This window comes from Meleagris gallopavo, chromosome 4 (genome assembly GCF_905368555.1).
Source record: "Meleagris gallopavo chromosome 4, MGAL_WU_HG_1.1, whole genome shotgun sequence".
Lineage (NCBI taxonomy): Eukaryota > Metazoa > Chordata > Aves > Galliformes > Phasianidae > Meleagris > Meleagris gallopavo.
In genome coordinates, this window is record NC_139407.1 from 12,613,959 (window position 1) to 12,636,986 (window position 23,028).

The 23,028-nt window shown below is 35.9% G+C and overlaps 1 protein-coding gene across 1 annotated transcript in view; it reads right to left on the minus strand.

The window, feature by feature from the left end:
• The window catches only part of IQCM (IQ motif containing M), a 274,157-nt gene that overhangs the window by 246,231 nt on the left and 4,898 nt on the right, over positions 1–23,028 (minus strand). Inside the window, exons 2-3 of the mRNA XM_085222190.1 lie at positions 21,617–21,747; positions 3,444–3,530 (exon numbers count right to left, since the gene is read on the minus strand). The gene's annotated coding sequence lies outside the window, so the exon portion shown is untranslated. The remainder of the gene's footprint in view (positions 1–3,443; positions 3,531–21,616; positions 21,748–23,028) is intronic.

Below are 23,028 nucleotides of genomic sequence, written 5' to 3' on the forward strand. Positions count from 1 at the left end.
CCTTATGTTAAATTGATTTTTCTATTCTACAGACCAAAGTGTTTTTCAGTTCAGAACTCAGCAGTACATGCAGTGAAGTTATCATGGTCAAAATAATACGTTCACTGTACGGAATGTGAAGACATGCACAGTATATTGATTTCCTTTGAAATTCTTATATAAATGCAGGTAATTTCTATATTCAGGTTCTTGAAATGAATGTTTCATACTCTGCAATAAATTATTTTTTTTCCCTTTTCAGTGGAGTATTTTTCAGCAACAGACACGCTCTTTTTAGAAATCACATATATCCTCATAAGACAGATAAAGTCATTCTATGCTGAGCTGAAGTCAGGACCTACCAAATCTAATACATCCTTTGAATCAAATTTATGATCTCCTAAATCATATCAGTATTATGTATATTGAAAGCTAAACTGATGAATCACCAGCTAAATCAGATTGCAAATACATGACAATATAGTATTTATTAAAATGGCTCAGTGATTTGTTTTAGTTGTCAGAACTTAATACGTCAACTTCTGAAAAACTCTTAAAAAAAAAAAAACTGCGGGGATTTTTCAGAAAGGAAAGACACCATGTAAAAATGAGCTAGTAAACATCAATCTCTGCATGCATCTGCAGAACAAGGTGTCATGTGCTGTTGTTTTGTGGAAGTGCTCAAGCAAGGCTTTCAAAGAAGTGCAAACACTCTGCTGACAGTCACCTCTAGGCAGCTGCCTGGGATTTTACATTTAAAGGCGGTGTGGTTTAACCCAGCAGCAACTCAGCACCACACAGCCGTTCGCTCACTCCTCCCTATATATCTACATACACATGCATATCTCCTCAATGCAGTTACTCACCTCACACCAACCGACACCTTGCTACCAACCGTTCCCACCACCTGCCACCTGAGGCCCAGCCAATCCCAGCACAGCAGCCAGCTCCTTTCTTCTTCTTTTATAATTTGCTTATATCCACCATTTTGAACTTTCTGTTGATTTTGTTTGGGGGGTTTGTTTTGCTTTTCAATTTTTGTTTTGTTAATCTGAGACGCATTTTTTTTTTTTCCTGATAGCTGAGGGAAAATTCGTATTTACATCGCAAAGAAACTGAATCCCTCTGTCAAAAATCTAGCATGAAACATATTTCATCAAACTACTCAATCCTGGGGTGGATCAAACTATTATTCTGAAGACCTTGTATTTTTCAGTTTTAACTGTGTTTTAAAAATTTTAACACGCCATAGGAGTCTGTGTCACTTTTTCAGAAGTCAGTTAGGTGTTCCATCAGCTGTCAATAGCATTTGGTCTTGTTCCTCACATTTAAAATTACAACATACCTCACATATGGGGTAAAATTTTCTTAATTATCCATTCTTATTATATTTACTGCCTAATACTTAAGTGAATTGGAACATCTTCTGCAATAGCACTATTTGTTTTATATACTTCACTATTTTTTAATGCAAGACTATTATACATTTCTTAATTAACATCCCCATCCTCAAAAGTAGCATATCCTTGGTAAAAACAAACAGGATGCTTTGAGATACAGCTAAGTGATAACAGTTGCTGTTATTGCATGGTAGCAAAGTGATACACAGTATTCAGTGAATAATATAGTGATGAATTCATAAGAGTGACAAAAAGACAGTTATTAGTATATTTTTCATTGTTCATTTTTCATTTGCTTGTTTTGTTTTTCTGTTACGTTCTTTTATGTCAGATTAGAGCTTTTTTTAAGGTGAAATTGTAAAAAAAAAAAAATTTGCATAGGAAATAGCAACCCTGGCTCAAAATAAATCTAATGTAAATCATAATTTGTTATTAGATTACCTTCAGCATAACTCATCAGACCACCTTTATACGGCGCTGTTTAAGAATTCTATAACATAGATAAATTAAAACACATTTAGCTGAGAAGCAAGTCTGTGTTTGCAAAGGAGTCCTTCTGCGACCTTGCCAAGTTTACAGAGTGTGCCAATAACAGCTCGGATTAGAAAACTGACTGATTAAAATTTTGCTCACTAGGATAAAACCCTTGAAATGAATCATCTCATTTTCCAGTATGTCCTCGGGTTGCTGCAGGCACAATAAATTACAGTCATATAATAGCAAACAACTGTAAAAAATTAGAGTTAATACATTTCACAAATACTGTAGCACCTGTTTTTGAAACTCTGAATTGTCTTAATTTTTTATGATCGGTACTTTTCAGAGTGGATTTGCAGAACCATCAGTTTGTTTGTTGTTCAAAATACACAGAATGTCATGTTTGTTGTCCAAAATACATAGAACTAAACTGAAACCTTTCTACTGACTTAGTCGGTAGACTAACGCTATCTGCACATTACTAATTAACATCAAATGCTATCCCTAATATCTCCACAAATAATGCTCTTGCAGAATGCAGAACGTGCTGGGTATAACCTTGTGCTCCAGTGAAATGACCAGAATATAAATAGAAAACAGCAACACGCCATTGCAGTGGAAAATAATCAGCAAAAGTAGTAATGGAACTAATGCCTGCCAAAGCCTTGCACATGGTGGCAAGAATGCAATCCATCATGCAGCTGTTTGTCGTTTTTGCAAGGGGTTCCAAACAACAAAGGTTCACCTGAGGCAAATCTCCTAGGTGACCCCTCTAATAAATGCAGAGATGTAGGCTCCTCCACAGGAAGACTGAGCTAGCTGATCCAGTTGCCTTCAGAAGCAGCCCATTTACTCCACCTACTGTAAAGACAGCCCGAGCAGACTCACTCAGCCCTGGGGTAAAAGCCTATTATTCGCACAGGTGTTACACAGAACTCCACTTTTCTATCTGAGCAAATAGATAACATCTACATTTTTCATGAAACAGCCCTAAACTTTTATCAAGATACTGAAGGAGATAATCCAGCAAGTTTGATGGATCACTGTGACCAGCAGAATGCTCTATTTTAATGTCCTTTTATTTTAAAGGAAATCCTTTCACCTTGGCAGAAATACCAAAAGTACTATGTTTCATTGTGTCTGTTTTCACTACATGCTGCAGTACTTTCACAAAGTACTTTCAGAGAGGATCATTACAGATGGTCTTATAAAGGCATCAAAAGCCCCATGGTATCTCCTTAAATAAGTCGTCTTTTTTTTTCTATTCATCTCATGCCAGAAGTAACTGTCCTGCAATTGCTGAAAGGTACAGGAGCTACATTTTGCACTCTGTGCATTAATCAGATTTGAAAACACTTGAGTACACATACACATCAAAATGCCAGCTCTCAGGCTAATTGGGTAAATGCCAAACTTAAAGAGAAAAATGTAAAAATGAAAGCACTGCTGTGGTTCTAATTGCTCTCAAAATTTATGTCAGGCTTTTGAACTGGATTTCAAAGCAAATGGGCACTCTTAAAATGAGTATCATCTTTCATCACTGTTTCAAATCCTAAAAGGCAACTTGCGTTTTTTGGGATATCCTACCTTTCCCCTACTCTGAGATCCGGGTACTGTTATGTGACTGAAGCAGCTGCGTATCACGAAGTACTCCATCACCATTCCCAGAAATGACTGTGAAGGAGAAAATTAGATTAGACAAGTGATCATGCTGAAAACTAACAAGATACACTCTGAAATAAAAATAGGACAAATTTGAGACAACTTGAAATTCCAAACCTCCATTTAATGTGTAGATCTAAATCACAGCCACTTCTCAATTGTTCTGTTCATTTTCTAAATGAGGTGTAAACTAGAATTCTGAAACACAGACTGAGATTCACTGCTGTCTGGTTCCAATCTTTGTGTTTGTTTTCAAGACCACAACATTATTTCATTGTACGTTTTAATATGTCTGAATTTATTAAAAGGTGGACTAGGATTTTTTAGAAGAAAACTGAGACTAAAAGACTTTATTTTCCTTTTTCTCTCTCTCTCTCTTTTTTTTTTTTTTTTTTTAGGAAACTATTTTACTGGTCCAAGCAATTTACAATCTCAGGAGCATTTTCTGTATTAATAAATGTTCAAAAAAGTTACATATTTTTAAGAATGATTACAGAGAGACTCCTAGAACACAACTCCGTTTTCTTCAACACTTTCTGAACCCTAGTTTCAGTTATCAGATTTTTCTTATATTAACATTACAACATTAATAAAATGCATGGCCAATTGTTTTAGGATCACAACCACACAAATATTAGAAGGTTAAAACTGGCTATTGAAAACATCTCATTTTTCACACTACAATTATCATCCTTCATTTTAAAACTGTCTGCCACCACTAAGTGCAGACAAATATGAAATTAATCCTTAACATCCTTAACCATTTATGCAACTACTAATAAGGTAAAACTTACTACCTTTAAAATGACACATTAAAGAGAAAAAGCTCTTTTTCTGAGTTCGCTCTACATTAGCTTTAACATTTTGTGTATGACTGTACAAGTGACAGACAAAAGATTTCCTCAGAAAACAACAAAAGGCAGACAATAATGTTTCTGAAACAGATTTCTTATATTCATGAAAATTAATGAATTTATAGATCAGTAATGAGATGATAGATTATTTTAAAGAAAATTTTTCTATTCCTTTCATTTTACTGCCACCCGAAGTAGAGGTTTGCTCTAAGAATATTATGATTTGCTTTAACTATGCAAAAACTATGCAGTTAAAATATCAGTTCAGTCCTTGTGAACAAGTAATGCTTTCTACATCCGCTAGAAAGATAAATATATTAACAAAAGCTCAGACTTTGGAAAAGATCTGAAGAATTATATGGAAAAAACGTATGCTGTGCACACGGAGTGCATTCACTTTAACTTCTCATTCAGGAAAGCGTCCTTATTCAGTAAAATATTTAAGCACTTGCTTGACTTTAAACACATGTTTTGGGTCCGGTGAAGCAAATGAGATTTAATCACATTCCAAATAATGATGGATATAAAGCCAAAAGATATTAACATGAATGGTTTTTGGATCCAGGCTTTACATTTTTCAAGTCTTAAATATACACATACAGACATGTACATACACATATACATACTCCCCCACACAGACACATGCACAGAAATAATCTGTCCCTAAACTAAGCCAAAATACGAGAAACTAGAATTGAAAAGATTATGTGTTAAGAAACCAAAATTAAATTGAATTGATTTGAAATACAGTGGCCGCTTCATCTTGCTGGATCCTTAAAACTCAAGTTTATTTCCTCTAAAGTAAACAATTACAAAAGCCTAAGCATTTCCTGTCTACAATCTTACTTTCTATGCTCCTACCTCGAGTTTTGATCTTATAGAAAAGAAATGTTTTGGTTCTAACAAAAATCAGGTTTACAGAGCTTTTTTCTCACGTTCTGATGCCAGAACAAGAATCTACTCCTCTTCTGAAGAGATTAGTCTCTGGATAAGAAGTTGATGTTGGCACAAGCACGGACTTTGCATCACAGCTTGCGTTATGGGTATTTTTTACATGAGATACCAAAACACAAATTTATGGTTTAAAAGAGTATGATAAAGTGTTGCAACTAGTTTAATCACTAATTACTCAATCATTTATTAGGGTAATCAATCATTGTTTTTCTGATATGGAAAAATGGGGATTCCTCCTCTTTTTATACCTCAAATAAAGACGATTTTTAGAATCAATTGCTCAAAAGAATGAACCTTCATTGAAGCTGTGTAGCACAATAACATCCCTCTTTAGGAGTTCACTTAAATTGCATTTAATCTCTTTGTAAAGCTTAATAACTGAAGCTACAAGACTTTCCTCCTAAAACACTGTACTCTGGGATGCCAGGCTAGGTCTGACTAAGCATTTATAGATGGACTGCAACTGTGGCAGTAGTACAAGCATGAGATTTTGATTCTTATCTGTGGCAGAAGATCCCATGTCCAATAAGTAGGAAGTTCAGGATTCTTCTTTAAAAGTCTTTTTGTATCTTGTTTATGGTTGCTTTTGAGCTAGAATACAGTATCAGTCATGTTGTAAGAACAGCACAAGAATGAAACAGTTGAAAGTCATGAGGTCAAGTCTGATATTCTTTCTGTGCTTCCATCAGACAAAAGATGATCTTGTGTCACTAATCAGCCTCTAAAAGGAGCACAGATGAAAAGCTGATCCTGCAATCTATTCTAATTTCAGTAAGCTCTGCAACCCACATGATCTACTTCATTTTTTTCAATTCTCTCTCCCGTCCCACTGGGAAGGCAGGGAGCGAGCAAAGAAATGCGTTGTACTTAGCCACCTACTGGGTTAAACCACAACATTTACATTTTCATCATCATACAGACCCAAGTAAATCATTACTGTCTTATTTGCAAAGCTTCTAAGTTCTGAGAACAGTATAGCCTTTCAAGTTAGGAACTGAGCATACAGCAAAAACATAGCTGAAAGCTATCTAAAGGGCATCCTATGCAAAACACAGAGAAGATGCAAAGATGTCTATGCTACTAAATTCATATATTACATGCAACTATATATATATATATTATTATATATTTTTTTTATATTTATATATATATATTTTATATAAATAATCTTGGATTCAAAAGCTGTGCAATTCTCAGTGCTTGAAAATAGCAGTGCTACTCCATGGACTGAGATGGCTTCTGGGGATATGAAAGACTTCCTTGTTTTTACTACCTATGATAACTCTAATAAGCGAGATGTATCAGACTTTCACCTGTCAAGGATATTCTGTTAAGATCAATGTTACAAAACTCTTTTAGAAAGAAAAAAGGATTGTACATGAGACAAGAACAAAAAATAAGAGGAAAGTCAGCACTTCAGATAGAAATTAAAAATGTGGTTTCTGACTGCACAGTTATTTGAACATTTATATCAATGACTGATAAATTTTGCAATATAAAACCAAATACTGTTGGAATATTGGAGATTATTTTTATGACTGATGACTCCATCTCATTCGATATTGAATTTGATTTGTTTTATTTGATAGTTGCTTCTCTGCGTTTCTTATGGAAGCATGACCACACTAGTGCTTGAAATATGTTTTATTATTATTGAATAACACTAGTTACTCCTCCAACGTTTTACTACATTGGTATGAACTTAAGCATAAGGAGTCCAGGTTTCTCTTTTTTTTTTTTTTTTTTTTTTTTTTTTTTTGCCTCCTTAGAAAATGTGTTTCTCTATTAGGGAACACAGAACTTTCACCTAAATCTTCCATTTCTAACTCCTATCGCAAGTATTACCCAAATGGGGCAGCAGAGAAACTGTACAACATACAGCCCGTAGCCAGCTAAGATACTTAAACTGACAAGCACAAAGACTCCGAGAGCGTAAAGGAGGATTTCCACTTGAAGGATCAGTTATCATTCATCTCTTTCCCAGAAATATAACTTTATACTCTGTACAAGTAGAGGATTTTACAGCCTCCCCAATTAAAAATCTACTCTACTTTTCCACTATTCTACTATATCACATTTCTTTGATTTTTATTCTTCTTTTGAGGAGGGAGGGGTGCGGTGGTTAGGAGTGTTCAGATTACTCTACAGAATATGATTACTAAATGAATTCAAAATATTTTAAGGAAACGTGTCTGTACCATAAATATTCCTTTATGAGTTGCAGTCTTACTAAAAGTTTTTCAGAAAATATTTTCAGTATTCCCTAAATTGAAGTTTCAGGAACCTTTTTCTTATACTCTTCCATTTTTTATTTTGATACAGGGTAAAAGGACAGGCCAGCTTTGATTAGCTTAAAGATAGCTAAATGTTGTTTCCTATAACTAAATCTTGCCATCACAACCACATATGTTTAGACCCTTAAAAAAAAAAAAAAAACAAAAAACCACAACCAGTGCTAGGAACTGAATAAATACCATTCTACCTCTCCTCATCTCAGCTTGCACACCTCCTAACAAAAATCTCAGTTTATTAAGATCAGATTTTTTTCTACCTGTTTTGCCTTTCAAACTGGAATTTAACCTCAAAACAGTAAGATCCAAGCAAAATATCTATAATGGTATATAAGCTATCCCCTTACCCACACTCATAATGTTCTGCAGTAGTTTATGACATTTTATTTACATTGTTTTCATTTCAGCTCCACTACTCTCAGTGCATACTTCAGATTTGAAGAGCCAATAATTGTCCAAGTACAGGACATATTTAAAAAAATAAAATAAAATGAAAAAAGAATAAAGATAAGTGCAGCATCAGAATCTTTTATACATGATGACACCTAGATAAAAGAGGATTCTCTGTGCTTTGAATGCAGATCTATTGAGATCTGATGCTAATCATCCATGACTGGTGACCTTGACCAAAATATTATTAGTATTTCCCGCCCTCCCCAGTTTGGAAGCAGCTGATGGTAAAATACATTTCAACTCTTTTTGCTGTATTTACATGCGTGAAAGAACATGGAATATTTGAGCTTAGTGAGGGCAAGAACTTGAGCATATTGTGAATGCCTTGAAAATTGGGCACCCTGAGCCTACCAGTTGAGCAATTGTAAGGATTATTAAAAACCTGAACTCTCAATCTCTTAATTACTTGGCTCATTCCACTGTTTGGTAGGAGCCACAGATTCCTGAGAGAGAAAGAAATAGAAAGTGCTCAGACTTATAGGAAAGAAAATAATTCAACAACTGCATTTTACTTAAGTCAACGTCCCCAAGGTGTTTTAAATGAGGCTAGTCATTAAGGTCTTACAATTAAAGCCTTGCACAATTACAAAATAATTAGGGCCTGATCTTGTAATGTCTTTTCTCTGGAGAGCACACACATCAGATTCCCTTGGAATACGTGTACACTAGGCACGACCACAGGTAGCACTGATGTATCTGAGCCAGTGTAACACAAACTGGCTTCAGTACTGAGTAGCAATAACAGAGAAAAGCTCAGAAAAGGCTGCTATATTCACCAGTCTTCCTGAGCACATTTTTGCAGTCCACACTGCATTCTGCTGCTGCTACTCGGCTAGCAGAAGCCAGCCTAGATCATTTAAAATTGCAGTGGAACTCCACGTTACTTTGAAGAGTACATTTTGTAGTAACAAATCGAAGTCCCTAATTTGCCAGTTTCTCTAAGGATGCCAGATATAAGTTCCCATAGTACTAACAAACAAAAATATTTTAATAAAAAGAACTATGTCCAACTAATCCTTAGGGTTTAAATTAAAAAAGCCAAACCAGGCTTAGGAAAGTATAACTCTATTATCTTTGGTAGTGGTTTTTCTCAGCTACAGTGAATGTTAAGACAGGGAAGAAATGTTTATTTTCTTCCATTTCTCTTCTAACATATTTTCTTTGTAAAAAAAAATAAAAATAAAAATCAATGTCTGTCTGTAGCTATGCAGTTGGATGTAAGGTATCATTTGAAAAGCTTCACTGGGCATTTAGTGCGTAATCCTTATTCTACACTACAGAAATGTCTGTGTGAAAACATAGTAGCAACCTGTGAAATAAAATGCATGGTCCCCTGGAATACTGAGGAAATTGACAATCCTGCTTATGGATTCCACACAGTGATATTAGACAGCAGATTTTATAACCAAGTAAAAACTAAAATATTAGAAACATCTCAATCACCATTTCTAAAAGGATATTAAGGATGGCTTATTTAACATTGATAATAATGTAGCTTTGAAGATACAAAATACTGTTCCTAACTACTGTTTTGAACCAACTTTTCTGCAACACTCTCCCCTAACAAAAGGGAATAACTACCAGAGATTCAAGCAATTCAAAATATATGCAAAGCAAAACTACATTTCACTGCCAAATGTTTTCCTCAAGAGGTGAATAGTATTTTCCATAAGTCTGTGGAAATGATTGAATTAAGTTTGGTAATGGAATACTCATAGCTATTTTCTATGTATGATTCAACATTTCATTTCTCTACTGAATTATATGGATTGCATTAATTACATAAAAGGGAAGCTCATATTTATTATTCAATGAAAAGATTAACAACCTAAAATACAGCATTTTATTACACTAAGGAATATTTATCTCAATGTTTAAAGCATGAAATTCGGTTATCTTAACCTACTTTTCATCCTGGAAAATTATTTATAATGTTACAGTTTAATTTCACGGAATTTCAATTACGTATAAAATATATCGAACACATTATGTATTAAATAGTGCTAAGTACACAGTGGATATATTGTAATTAAAATAACTTTATGAAAATTAGAGCTAAGCTCAGTATATGGACCAATGCAACAATCACCAGTTGGAGCACTACTAATGGGTTCAGGGGTAAAATATTTTTTCAAGTTGTTCTTTTCCCTGCAAGAAATTCTTCAGCAAATCCAGTTGGTATATTGCCTAGCATTTCACAAGTGAATCTCTCTTTTTCTTTGACTTTGTGGCTGTTATTACTTCCTACAAACGTAAGCTTTGCTACTGATATTCTCTATTCTGTTGTCCCACTGGAATACAGCGCTTATATGAGAATCATGCAAAAAGGTAGCTTTTCAGTTACTGTATGTTTATCTAACAGAGGCCTGTAAGTATCAAACTCAACTCCTGAATTTGGCCCAGTGTATTAAGAGAAAAGAGCTATAATATCAAATGCTCTTGGTGGATGTGCGTCATTGTTGGAAAAAAAAAAAAAGCACTGAGCTTTCACATTCAACTCAGTTTAGCACTGTATACACACACAGAAATCATGTGATTTCTGCAGTAGATACATGGATGTTCACAATGAAGCCTGCAGCTAACAACTGCCTGGCTTACACTAGTAAAAAAATTGAAGCCTTCTGATTGCTTCTCCCCAAAAAAGGCATTTTAAAAATTATTAGTTCTGACTGGCTGGAAGGAATGAGCAGTCCAGATAATATCAATGCTGGTGTTAATAATCTGAGGAAAAATGACTTCAGCAGTAAGTGATGTTATAAACTGGCAAATTCTTGAACTAGCTGAACAACATCCACTCAGATTTTCCATGATTTGCTTCAACCAGATGCTCCCCATCCTGACTGCAGCCAAGTCACTGCATGGCTGGACAATGATGCTTAGCGTTATCATCACCAGTGTCACTCCTGTTGTTGACATTAAAATGCAACCTTCACTTTCTATTAGGAAATATATCTTCATTAAAGCAGAGAGCAGGAGAGAACTCTCTCTTCTCCAGTATTCTTAAAAACGCAGTCACTGGGGGAGAACAGATTGAGAAGACAATCTGGAGGTTGGGCAGTCCTGAGCGTCTACATGATAATAGTGTCCTAAAGAGATCTGCCCTTTCTTCCCATCACACAATCCACGTGGATTTTACTTCTGAGTGGCCTCCTTCATAATCCCTAGCAAATCAGAACAAACTGGTATCTGTAGAATTGGAGTTATGTGTATGATGGCATACATCAGTACAGAGGTATGAAGTTAGTTAAATGAACCATTTCTTCCTCACAGGGGAAAAAAGAGACCTGAAAGAATAGAGACGTGTTAAAGGAACTTTACAAGATGTTACAAGATGTTAGGGGCAAGTAATTAGTTCTGCTTTTTCTTTCTTTGGCTCCTTATACAATTGTGTTTACTTAAAAGTACATCTTCTTCTGGGAAGAAGTGCTAATATTGGCTCTAATTAACCTTGTCATCTTCTGCCTGATGTAACATCATTGAAGTCAATAAGAAACTTTAGGGCTTCATTCCTGGCCCCATTTGAGAACTCCATCCTGCACTGTATACTACTCAAATATTCTTTCTCCATTCATTCTTTTACGTAAGATTAATCTGAACAACACACCTAATTAGCTAATCTCTTTTGAAATTAATATATTATTTATTAACAAGAATAAATTTATGACATGCTCTGAAGGTTAAAAAGAAGTGTATGGCAAGATTATGTCAGAGTTCATTGACGATAAAGCTAATGAGCGTTAGCATTTAAGTTTTACTGTTTGTAATAGATTCTACTCATTGGGCACACCTATGTATACAGGCATCATATTAATTTATAAAAAGTGAACAGTATCGAAATAGAAATATCAAGAGCAGCACTCCTCTGGTCCAGTTTTCTCCATGAAATATGGAACAGCTGAAGTCTTCAAGCAATTCCTCAAATTTATGTGCTGAAAGCTATTCAAATATAAAATAAGCACTAACAAACAGGCAACCTTGTCAGTTGCAATGTTAATAAATCAAATTCATCAAGCTAAGTTAGCTATATTTTCAGTACAAGTGGATATATCATAAGAGCCTGATAATGATACAACTACCAGAAAAAACAAATGCACATTCTCTGACCTTGACAATAATTCACCAACAGCTTGCCTCACAATTTTCCTAATGTTGAGCCACTCTTCAGAGGCTATCTAAAAAGCATTTGTATTTTTGTGGATGGAATTTCATCTGTCTCACCATCACACTATTAGGAATCTTAGAGCACTACTAGAACAAATTATAAAAAAACAATAAATTTCAGGATAATAATCTATGAAACTAATCAGGGGAAATTTGTGGGATGGGGGCAGGAGACACTATATCTTTTTGTTGTGTTTTGTTTTTCCTTTGGGTAGAGTGGCCAGAGGACTAACCGAATGGCCTTCACAGCATTTCTCATTGCTCTAAGACAACCAAAGCTGAATTTCCTTTACTGATTTGTTATTCCTTAAAATGGATAACAAGTAAGATTGCAGCTGAGTTTGCAAAGAAGAGACACCATGCCAGTAGTGACTTCAATGACAAGAAAGCAAGGGAACATGTTTCCTTTTAGACCAGTGGAACAATGGTATGTGATCTCTTTTGCTGTATTGTGGGGCAAGTTACAGAAGTAAAAATAACTATCTAAGTTAGAGGAGAGTGTTTAGCTGGCTCAAGAACAAACTTGGTTACAATCTGGCCAAGAAAAGATAGGCTTAGAACTAGAAACAGCATTCCTGTCTTTGGAAAAGTACAACTCTTGAACCTAAGAAGTAATAAGATGGAATCTGATAACTTCATGGAAAGGATTACTTGACACAGGCAAGATATTGCATCTGATATTTCTGGAGGTCCTTACTTAGCTTTTCAAGTTAGTGAGGTTCAAAGATGGGTTGAGAGAAAGAGCATGCAAAGATGCTGCTTTATTACAGCCAATTAAATACAAATAAATACTCCTTTGTTTTCAAAAATATTTTATCCCCTGGTGATTTCCCTCCTTTCTTGCTAAAGGTTTAAAAGTTTAAAAGGTCCAGAAGCTAGCAGTCAGGCCTTCCACACCACAAAGAACTATCACTTCCACCACTATTTATTGTGGTTGCTCAGTGCTTATTCGCCTGCCCGCAAACCTCTGTTGCCAAGACATATTTATAGCAACGAACTTTGAAACCGAACTGTTCCCCAAATCTGTATTCAGTGCCACATAATGAACCAAAAGAATAACATGCAAGTAATCAATATGATTTACCAAACCACCTGTGGGGCACAGGTCACAGGTTAGGAAACAGTGGGTACAAGGCAAGATCCTGAAAGCCTGCCATGGGATGGCTCAGTGTAGAGTACAGATCTGTATCTCATCTTCTCTTATCTCCCTCCACCCACAAAGCAGAACTCTGTTGAGACTGTGAAAGGCAGTAAAATGTGATATACTGTTACCAGACAAGCCTATCAAGGGAGAATGGGGTAAGATTATCAGCATCATTATCTCACCCAAATCACCTACACTAATGGTATCTGATGTTAAAAGTAACATTTAACTATTAGTAAATAATATTCATTACAATTTCTTTCACAGAGCTAGAAAAGTGAAAAAATGAATTCTTTTGCACTTGAAGAAGCCATGCACAGTACATAAAAAAGAGGTTTTTTAAAATGTGAAGTTGTCTTTCTATAGAAAGTTAACTTTGCAAAGGCCCTGTCTCTGCCCTGTCTGGAAATAGATCAACACATGCAACCAACTTCAGGGGTAAAAAATGCAATTACAAGGAGGACTTGACTCACTTTACTATGATTTTTCCTCTGTCTAGAAATCAAAAAACAGTGGGAGATAGGGAAGAAAATACACTTATCTAATTTTAAGATTTTAAAAAAAGTTAAGGAGTATTGCTTTTCCAGGGATGGCTAGATTTTCTATATTTTTAATATACTTTTCAGCAAATGGATTTTTCTCTTGCAAAGTGCTATGTGTGTAGGAGTCAGCTCACGTAGAAAGTGGTTCCCTGATCAAAACAGATGGCATGCTGGCAGGGTAAGTTTTAAATGGCAGAGTGTTGATGTTGAAAGATTTCAACAGCAGCTTCCATGACAGGGACAGAGGCATAAATGACAAATAGAGAATACAAAGACATTTCAATAACTTAGCAGCATATCACTTTTTAAGTTAATATTTCTGCCTTAGTCCTCAAGATGTTAAAGGGAATCCTCCTAGGTGTGGGAACAAGATCACATTATAGCTCAGGAAATCTCAAAAAACTAATGAGAGTAATATTTTTAGGACAAAGAATACGAAAACAGGTTTTACTAGCATGGGAAGGAACAGCCTGGCTATTGGAAAGCTTTTTTGCAAAGCTCTCAGTGAAACAGTGACCAAGTAATTCTTCTGACTTACTGCCCTCATCAAGTACTCCTGGAAAAAGATTTGTATTAGACTCCTTGACCTTTTGTCAAAATGCTTTTTATTTACCCTCTGCTAATCTGATAGGTATGGTAAAGCACATTATTCAAATTGAAGAATACAGCTTTCCCCCCCAGAATGTAAATAACATTTTTCATATTTTCCAAATTTAGAAAAACATGTCACCAATTAAAATATTTTAAATATTCAGATTTGATTATCTTATCTTTTCTCATCTTCCTTATTTTTGTATGTCAATATTGCTTTTAAGATATTTCGCTTATTATTGTTCATTTTTTACAAATTTCTTAGCAGTACACTGATGTTTTTGCCCTTCTTCCAAATTCAATTCTGCATCCAGATGGCTGTGAAGTATGACATTTTTTTAAGACAAAAACAGAGCAATTGAGCTTTGATTCACCTCCTTGCTGCAGAGAAGGATGTACATGGCAGAATGATGAGGATACTTGGTCGAAACTTTGTAAAGCAACAGGTTATCAAAAGGACATAAAGAATTCATTTTTCCTCTGCAATGGGTAAGTGGTGCATATATCAGCTCCCTGATGAAAAGAATTAAAATTTGCCTTGGCTATACATCAAGTATTTTATAAAAATATTTATCTTAAAATAATCATGGTGGGAACCTATGAATAATCCTGACATAAACAGAAATATGAAGTAACTCCTTTAACTTATTTAGAGATGTATTTTGGTGGGAAGAAGGAGAAAGACATGGTAGTTGTTAAATTTGACATCTTTGCCGTAATTGTTATATCTGGCAATGCTTGTGGCCAAAAATGTACAGTGAGCAGATTTTGTGCAGTCTCTGAGGAACTATTTTTATGTTTCTGATAGATTATAGATGGCTTTTTTACAGCCTGTGCTTCATTGTGAATTACACCAAAGTAAAAAAAGTTATATTAACTTTTGTTTTCTTTATGCTCTATCAAGTTCTATGGAAATAATGTCATGTCTGTATAACTCCAGCATGAACCAAAGTAGGTTAGATTGAAACAGACAATCAAGGCAAAAGTAGATAAATAAATAAAGAGAGGCTGCATCCCTCTTTGTAAGACAATATTCATTGCAATTTTACAGAACTAGGCTCCAGAAATTCAGTCACACCCATGCATCAATAGCACTTTGCCACCTACCATCATGTGGGAAAATATAGAGGGGTGGATGGGTCTCACCCAACCAACTAGAATGATAGAAACCAAAGTGTGACAAGGAAAAAAGGGGGGGAAAAGGGGGAAAGATGAGGGGAAAGGAGGGGAAAAGGAAGGGGAAAGCTTTGCAGATGTCTTCTAGTAGCATGGAATGCAATGGAAAGATTTATGATGCGGTTTATTTTTTATTTATTTTCATTTCTACACCAAATAAAAGTTTTGCTTTATTTAAGAAAAAGGTAATTACTGACTACTCTGGATGTACTACTGCTAAGTGTCTTAAGGAAAGGCAAAGTACATTCTGTGCAGAAGCTCAAGAGAGGGAGGGAGAAATCCAAGTCAAAAAAAGAGCATTTGCCACAAGTTACTGCAATTTACGGCACAGTAATACAGTTTGGCAAGGTTCCAGAATATTATGAATTCCCCTTCAAAATCTGTGTCCATCAGTGTTCCAGTATTCTTCAGGTTTGCTGTTCACTGTCTTCAGACCATCCACTACTATGAAAAGCTTAGTGACTTCATTGATCTTTCTAGCCTCTCCTATCTACTGCAAAGCAGCTGAGAGAAGTGAGACTGACAGTACTGAATTTGATCATCTTAAGTGCAATAAATCATGAACACAGCCCACTGTCTTTTAGGGAACAATATCAGAGATCCTCTTATTTGCCTTCAGGTCTTTGAGACTTCAATGGTATTTTCAGGCTTTTCTCTGCAGAACCAAAAAAGCTTGAAACATAGGTTTAAGTAAGCAAACAAGCCAATCAAACAGAAACCTTGATTTAGTTGCTCTACTTTAACAAATGTAGAAATCTGGGCATCACAAGCCTTCCACTTCTCTGAGAGAGAATGAAAAATTAAAAAAAAGCAGCTGAGAGCTAACAGTAGGGAACAGCTGAAACAGCCAGTGTGGGAAAAAGGGAGGGATGCAAGAAAGGAAGCACGAAGCTGCAAAAGCCCCCAAACAAAGCACAAAACACAGCCCCAGTATTTGTTCCTAACATCTATATCTGATCTGGAAAGGTCTGACAGAATAATTCTACAACAATTTTAGGAGACCTAATAGTCCAGGACATTAACAGAATAATATCCAGTTCCCCAGTATTAAGGAATAACGTCAGGAAAAGCACACTATCTCATTAACAGAACAGTTGTTTTTGCTTCTGACATCAACATGTAGAGAAAGCTGATGGCTGTTTTAAATTGTGTGGCATCATTTTCCTTACAGCTAGCCCTAGATCAGAACTCACACGGGTCAAGAGGAAAGCACGCTGAGTTCATAGAATCTTAGAATCGCAAGGTTGGGCACAACCTGCAAGATCATCTAGTCCAACCTCCCAATACCATTGCTACTACAAGCACTAAATCATATCTTGTAGCTCCTCATCCAGATGCCTCTTGAATACTGCCAGGGACAGCGACTCCACCACCTCCCTGGGCAGCCATTCCAGTGTCTGACCACTCTCCGAGAGAAATAAGTTCTTCTTTATGTCTAACCTAAACCTCCTCTGGTATAACTTGCAGCTATTTCCTCATGTCCTGTTTGTCATCTGGGAGAAGAGGCCAAACCCTTCCTTATCACAGCCTCCCTTCAGGAAGTTGTAGAGGGCATTAAGGTCTTCTCTGAGCCTCCTCTTCTCCAGACTAAAAATCCCAGCTCTCTCAGCCACTTCCCATAAGATGTGTGCTCCAGACCCCTCACCAATTTCGTTGCCCTTCTCTGGACACATTCCAGGGCCTCAATGTAGTGACGGGTCCAAAATTGAACACAGTACTCAAGATGCGGCCTCACCAGTGCTGAGAACAGTGGGATGATTACCTTCCCGCTCTTGCTGGCCACTGGCCACACTATTTCTAATGCAGATCAGGATGCCGTTGGCCCTCTCGGCCACCTGGGCACACTGTCAGCTCATGTTCAGCCAAGCATCAACCGACACCCCCAGGTTCCTTTCCTCTTCACATTTATCCAGCCACTCACCCCCAAGCCTATAGTGCTGCATGGGGTTATTGTGGCCAAAGTGCAGGACCTGCGCTTGGCCTTGTTGAACCTCATCCCATTCACCTCAGCCCAGCGATCCAGCTTATCTAGATCCCTCTGAAGGGCCTTTCTACCCTCATGCAGATCGACACTACCTCCCAACTTGGTGTCATTAGTTACTTTACTTTCAACTAGAGCTACCATACTTGACCAACTTGCTGCTACAGAGCCTTTTCAACCATCATAAACAGCTCAGAAAAATGAGTCACTGCATTCATTTTAGTGGCATACCCCTGCTTGTTTGCTTGTTGTACCCTTATCCAAATACTCTATTCACTGAACTCCAAAATTGTAATTAGCAGAACTCTGCTGATTTTGTAAGAAAACCAGAAAACTGGAATAGGAAAATAAGAGGTGTTCAAACTCTGACAAAGGCGAGGAAAGCCATCATCATGAAGCAAGCGTATAGTCAATCTATTCAGCAATGAATATTCTCCTAATAATTTAATATTATAGCATTCTGATAAACTAATTATACAGAAGAGATACAACAACAAAGTAATATTAACATGAAGGGGGTGTGTAGAAGACAGAAAAGGAATCCTAACCAACACTTAGAGTAGAGAAGTGCACAGAGAGAACCTGCCAACCTGGGAGGTGGAAATAGAATACATGCAAGGACGTTTGTGAGAAAGTCAATGTACAAGGACAATCAAAGAAATAAACCCACTTATAAATATGCTCCTTCATAATAACTTTTACATCTTCACAAGAGACTGAGCAATTTTTTGATTATCTCAAGACTTGAGCCATTTCTAGACTGAGATTCTATCACACTGCAGAGTAACTTGATCCCTACCTCCACAGTAGTGTATAGGAGACAGCTACCATATCAAATGAATTTTTTAAATGAGTCAGCTACCATGCAACAATGGGATAAAAAGTTTTTGAAAGAGACCAAGGCCCGGAATTTTTCTTATGTTGAATTAAAGAAAAAAGAGGAATAACTGCTGAATCTTCATCAAGAGAACTTTGATTTTCACCTCCAAGGAGAATATGTGATGTAAAAGATAAGGGTGCCATAACTCAAAAATGAAATATTGCACCTGCAACTTACTTCACCAGAAAAGGCCACAAACATACCTTTCCCTTTACCCTTTAACACATCAGAAAAAGGACTAAAATCAGAGAGCAGCTCAGTTAACAGACTTAAACATAACTAATAATCCAATTAGCCACAAAAAATAGTTTTTGTAGGATATGTAATTGCATGCTACAGAACAGAAATACCTAGACTGTACACATATAAAAGATGACCTCGTTTCTACATCAAGGTTATTTATGATACTCATTCAACTGCAACAACTACTTTACAAAGAGATGCAAACACTGTTGCTCTGACAATCCTGCAGCATGCTTTGCACTACTAGTGGTAACTGGAGATGGGTATATTTAGCATTTCAACAATTAACTCTCCCAACAGCAGTCTTGTACTTTGTCTTAACTGAGGCTTCCACTGGTAAACTTATACTAATAACCTGAAAATTCTAAGACTCACTATGATGTTCCTGTTCCCATTTGTCTACCATTGTAATCTATTTTCAAAATGAAGGATAGTGAATAGCTTAATCTACTATGAAATTTAAATTCAAAAATAATTTGATATTCTACAAATCTTGAAAAGTTCTTGTAATCCATTTAAAAAAAAAATCAGCTTTATAACATAAACACTGAAATATTTCACAAGTTTCAGTGGGCATACAATACATATATACAATTTGTACATTCAATTCAACATACGTTGTCTACTGGACCAGTAGCCTGTTACAAAGAAGTCATGTTCAGGACATACAAGTACTTAACAGTGCATAACAAGTACTTATAAGTAACATAATACGTAGCTCAGATTATAAACACAATATCTGAATAGAACATCCATAAAAAATCTCATGATACACACACAAAACTTAGAGCATGAAAAGTTAGCTGAGGCATGTGGAAAGAAGGATTGAAATTATAATTAATTTTAAATATATGACACTACTGGTGGACTAGATTCCTGCAGGAATTTAATTTTAAAACTTAACTACTGCATGCTGATTACAATAGAGCTCCAAGGCCAACAGACTTCTAGTACTGTTTTTAAATTAATGCAGATCTTTAATACAAACCCAGCTCAGGTAGGAAGAAGTACACAGAAGACATTTACAACAACTTAGTGATTGAAAGTTACTCGTAATGAACTCCTATTTTAAGTCTGCAAAATGCTTCTGAACTACTATCCCCAAAAAGTTTGGAACAAGAAGCAGTGTACAACCCAATTTGGGAAATTTACAGCAGAAATGGATAACAGAATGATTTTGTCACTCATGCTGACATAACCACAGAACTGAAATACTCTATCCAGATTGTCACAATCACCTACTTGTGCCTATGCTATCATGAAGGACCTGAAGTGTAAATTTTTCTAACTGCCAGTACCACGGTGCCAGAATTCCACTGCTTAATAATGACCTCACATCAGTAACAACAAAAAAGTCCATGAGACAAGCTTTCTACAGCACAGCATACAGATTGTTAAATACACTATTCAACAGGTAGACCAGATCTATCTGTTGAGTGAAAGTAAAGTGAAGACAGAGAACATCATCATAACTTAGGGTAGGATGGGGATGATAAGAGACATTTTTCTGGATACTTTCTCTCTTCCCATCAGGAATAGAGAATAGGATAGCAAACAAGAAGGAGAACAAATACTCAGGTTGCCAAGGGATGGGTTTGTTTTTAACCTCAGGCACCGCAGAGTCTAATCTACTAAACTTTGTGGCAAGATTGTCATTGACAAGATGAGTGAGCACTAAAATCTCAACAGAACAAAAGCAGAAAAAATCCAATTCTTTGTTATCTAGGGTAGGCATCAAGATCTCTAATGTCTGCATATAAAAATATATCTATTTTCTTATCATCAGGAGCTATGTATGTAGATATAGGTATATCCTATTTGTATGAAAAATCAAAGGCACAGAAGCATCAAGTGAGAAAGCCAAATCTGAGAAAAAAAAAAAATGTAAACAGCGACAAAAAGATCAAGTGAAATAGAAAAGGTGATGTAACTTCACTGTGAATGCTGATAACCCAGCATGTTAAATTTGAAGGTGGTTTCAGAAAGAAAAAAAGGTATAGTGAAACTGAAAGATACATACAGAATCTTGCCATAGTATTCTTTAGTCTTAAGAGCAATTTTTTGGAAGACTGTTGAAGACAGGAATTGCCAAGACAGGTACAAGCAATGAACATGGTATGAGTGAGAATGAGTGAGAATGAAATCAGACTGCCTTCCTGTCATGGTAATCTGAAGAAAAAGAAAAAAAAAAAAAAAAAAGAAAAAAAAAGACCAGTTTTTAACTAAGTGATTAGAGTTTACTGAAAAACATTAGCCCCTTCTGTCCTAACATTCTGTTTTTTTCTTATCAACCTATTATCACTTATCACCCCATGTTACATGTGAAATATAATTTAGATATTTTAATGAGATCCTAGCAAAAAGAAATGTGTGTGTATTATCCAAGCAATATGAAGAATCAAGAAAAGCCAAAGCTGTGAGAGAGCAGGTAAGAAACTGAAGAACTAGCTGACACACTGACAAAATCTAATTCTCCTCTTAATTTACATGGTTGTGATCCTGTGATGTCACAAGAATGAAAACGCCAAAGAATATAGCCTATGATACCCAAGACTGAAACCTCACAGAAGACAAATCCTGATTGTTTTGCTTATGACAGGAAAAAGTAAAATAGACACATAAATTAATAAAATAAAAGAAGCATCCAAGTGAACAGAAAATATACAACTGCTAGCCTCTGTTGTGAGAGCCTTTTTAATGAAGAAGTTGCACTACAGAGGAAGGGAAGAAAAGGCAGTAATGTACAACTCTATATCAGCTCAGGACAGCAAACGAAGTGAATAAATCAAAAACATTAATGTAAATATAAAGTAGTTGCATACACTCACTTCATCATTTCTTGAATTTGACTTCTTCAGTTTATCTTTTCCAAGTGACAAGTGCTAGTAGTCCTCAACATTTTGCAGACGTTAGCCTTCAGTGAATCGCCATAAAAAAGTCACACCACGAAATGCATAGCCTGAGCCATAAATATAGAAAAACAGATGCAGTGAAGAAGTAAAGAACTTCCTCCATAATATGTATATCTTGTACATAAGGATAAAGAGTCACTGCTCCTAAGCAAATAAACATTTATTTAACCATTTTATGCTAGCATTTAAAAAACCAAAACAAGCAGAGAGGAACACAGGACAGATACCACTAGGCCAGCTCAACAACATAGCCAATTATTTTAGTGCTTTGCAAATGGAGTATGCTGCCACTTGTGTGTAACGTATTTGCAAACTTGGAGAGGGGGGAACATTAAAGTCATTCTGTTTGTTTTGGGCTTTTTTTTTTTTTTTTTTTTGAGGGACAGTTGTTTTTTGTTTAGTTTGTTGGTCTTGATGCGTATGCCATATGCTTGATCTCATTGTTTCAAGCAGTCTCTTGAATCCATGTTTTTTATTTCCACTGAGTGAGGATTTTTTAAAAAGAGTAACTCAACCTTGAGCTACCTATCTGCAAATTTTGGAAGCGAGTGTATTGCCTCTTACAGCTGGCTCTCAATTAGCTAGACTTTTTCAGAACAATAAAAGTAAAATTACCATTTCTTTCTTTCTTTAAGACAAATTTATGCTCCACATACATGTGCCTGAAGGCCACATTCTCTGTCTACTTTACTCATAAATACAGGGACTTTGTTGTTCCAAGATGCTGCAGAGAGAATTAAATGCTATACTCCCCCTAGTAGAAGACTGCACGCTGTTTATTTGCATGTTTTTCACATGCAAATCTGCATTGAGTAGGTTTAGGCTAAACTATGGAGCAAGTCTGCAAGGGGACACCTTCTACAATCTCTGCACTAAACTCAGACTTTCCAACATTTAGTATTGACAGATCAGGCATCAATAAGACCAAAAAAAACACAATACAGAAATGGGAAACAGGAGGCTTCTTACCCACAGTGTAAGAACAGTGAAATCTAAGAGTAGATTTGTTCTATAGGAACAAATTCATGTGTGGTCAAGCCTGCTGTTGTCCTCAGAGGTCTAACGATAGCCTACATTTGGAAGTAGTTAACTTTAATCCAAAAAGAAGTTGAAAAAGTCTGCTTGCCACAATCCTAATTTTAGAAGGTGAATTCACCAGGAATATATTGAACTTGCTGTATCTTATATGTAAGTGGCCACCCCAGAAAAATCTTGCTTCACTTCATTCTAATGCAACATTAAACTCTGTAATTTGCTCATCAAGAAAGACAGAAAGTCAAAAGATATTTTTTTTCATTCAGTTATTTTGTTGTCATTAACTTACTACC